Consider the following 3096-nt stretch of genomic DNA (forward strand, 5'->3'; position numbering starts at 1 on the left):
TGGCCGGTTACTAACGCTGAAATTCAAAATAAAAAAAAACCGCTGGAAAATTAAAATAAAAAATAACAGGGCCGAATATAACTTGGGGGCGCCGCGGGTGTTGTTGCGACGACCGGTGCTTATCCCACCCTCAAAACCATGGCCACAGACGCACCTAATTTTCGGTGGCCCCTTACCTGTAAACCTACGTGTCTTCTAAATAACTGAAAGTCAGCATTCCCATTTTATAATACAATATTTATTTAAAATTCATTATGCAAGTAACTTATAATTAAGCGCAATTGTTATATAATATGCCCAACAGACAAGTAAAAAAAGTGTTTATTGACAAAAGGATTTGATAAGGGGCTGAAGTTTTTATAAATTTGGGAAGTATACCTTTCAATGTTCTTAGTTTCTAAAAGAAATATTGTTATTTTTAAATTTTCCAGATGACCTACTAACAAGTCGCGAAAAGATGTGAAGTTTCATCTATGTGCAGAATGATTATTATAATTCATTTGTTGTAGTTGTTGTAGCTACGCATTTTATTCTGTTGTGGTACTTTTTACCTTATTTATTTGCTTATTCATTTATTGTATTTACCGATTTGTACATTTATTCGTTGGATGTATTTTTTTTACGGTAACTTTATTTTAATTAAATTTTAATTAGTTTAACATTGCTTCCATTTTTATGCAATTCCCCCTTTTCCCTAGTTGTAAAAAAAATTCTTATCACCTTCTTCCTAGTGAGCAGGGTTTTCAAATTAATTGAATGTGAAATAGATTTTCACACGGCTAAAGTTTTTTATCTACAGCTAAGAATTTAATCAACTCGGAATATTTATGCATAAATGTAACCAGATATAAACCAAAACTACTTTCTATATCTTATATGGCATACTTGACTTCGCTACTATCCCGCTAGATTAAACTTGCTAACCTCACATAACATTCTCAATCCTTCCTTTCGACTTCCGAACCTACCACTTTGCGCTTCTAAACGTTATACTAAAATAAATTCCATATAGCCCTAGCTTATTATCGTAACGTTTAAAAATATGTTCGAGTTTCTTTTTCTAAGCATGACTTATTTTAGGGTATTCATAATTAATTGGTTAGTGTCAATTTATGTCATTAATAGTTTACATAAGCGGTTGCTCGCTACATACGTATTACAAATATATCATGTACATACAATGTCAAAAGCATTGGAGCTTTAGTTTTTATTGGTTGTTCACAATGTTTGTATAAATTTTTATTCAGTATAATAATTGGTTTACCAGTTTCTTGATAGGGTCTGGCTAAAAGCAATTCATTTGTTGCCAATGCAATTCAATAGCTTTTAATGATAAAAAAAAAACTAGAGAGAAAGGAAGAATGTTGAATTACTTACAGCAATTCTATTTTGAAGTTTACTAGCAATTATTTTCAGCTATCATCTCCCTTCATTTATTTTCGTTCGAAAGCTCAAAATTGTTCAACATTCTTCGTTAACATCTCAAAACTCTCCAAAACGATTTCGGAACCGTTATTGAAGAGAAATAAACTCCAAAGTTGGAAAAATGTTTATGAAAGTTTCGCAGTTTTATTTGGAAGGGTCATGAACTAGTCGAGTTCTGCTAATATAGCTTCTCGGGGTTCTTTAAAATTCGCACGGATCTTTTACAGTGAAGCCTCAAGGACATTTTCGAAAACTTTCGCAGTCAAAGTGTTCACAAATCTTCTAAATCTCAAAATTTTCCGAAACCCATTTTGAAAAAAAAAACAAACTACTGCTCGGAAATGTTTACGGAACTATTGCCGTTTTCTTGGAAGTATTTCGAAACGAGCAGTAATTCCCCCACTTTTTTTCTCTAAAAAAAACTGTGAAACATCCAACAAAACTCGATGGTCAAAGAAACGAGTCTGGAGACCCACGTAAAACTTCGAAACTTTCTTAAAACACTCTCAAAAAAATCGACCCCTTTTCAAATATTTTGACCGCTTTTATGAAAATCTCTTAGGCTTACTTAGAAGCTTCTTTAACTAATTATATCTAAGTTTATGCATGGCTGGTACTTACATAGCCGTCAGAGTACGCACCGTGGGCCTCTGCCGGCGTGGTCACTGGTGATGTTGTTTTTGCTGGTGAAGTTGTCTCTGTTGTTGGTTATCGCGCGCGGTCTTGGGCGCGCGGTGTTTGCACTGTTGGTGGTTGTTGCGCTCTGGTCCGAGGTGATCAAGTGAGCCTGGTGGCAATAAAACTTCGTGTTGACTTTTACGATCTGGATGACTTGGTGCTAATTTTGGCGTTCATTGTATTACGCTGCAGCGTACTGCTGGCCCTGGAGGCGGAGGTGTTGGTTTAATAGTCTGCTGTTGAGGAAAGCAGTGGTCGACGGCAAAAACAGATATTCGACATAACAGCTGATCTAGTTAGTTGGCTTCTTACTTGATCACCTAGCAATTTCGCATGTGCTGGTACTATTAAACAAATTGTTATCTGAATTCGGACTTGTCGATGCTATCGTATCAGCAAGATTCGTTAAATGTTTCTTAAATGTTCTTTTTGGCCCGCAGGAAATCGCAAAACGGAAGATTCCAAACTGTTCGATACTAGTTAAAAGCTTCGCCACAATTAGAAAGCGTAAAAATATTCACAAAAATTATTTTGCCAATGTGCTGACCAGGTAGTTGGTCGATAAGTATGTGGGACTCAGTTAAACGGCAAGCAGTGTGCAATTAATAGGAGCACTTTTACAAGTCAGTATTGGTGGTTTTTCACTGCTGTCGGCTTTATGTGTCGCTTCTTTGCTTTTTCGGTGAATGTAGCTTTTCTCTTTATATATAATTTAAGGTTTCTTTGTCTGCGTTGTCGTTGAGCAAAGAAATATGTATCTGCTCTATCTTTCTGCTTCCCAAATTTTTCACCTTATTGGTTTTCAAGCCCGAAAACGCATGGCAAAAAATTCGCTAGTGATCGCAGATCTTTTCTTTCCTGTTTTCGATTCCTTTGCATCGCAACTTTTTGGTCCCATCACTAGTCACTAGGTGTGTTCGTACGAAAACACTCCCAAGTGGATCGTAACCGTAGACCATAACAGCAGACCGTAACAAGCTGAAACATTTCGTC

The sequence above is a fragment of the Eurosta solidaginis genome, chromosome 4 (genome assembly GCF_040869045.1).
Source record: "Eurosta solidaginis isolate ZX-2024a chromosome 4, ASM4086904v1, whole genome shotgun sequence".
Lineage (NCBI taxonomy): Eukaryota > Metazoa > Arthropoda > Insecta > Diptera > Tephritidae > Eurosta > Eurosta solidaginis.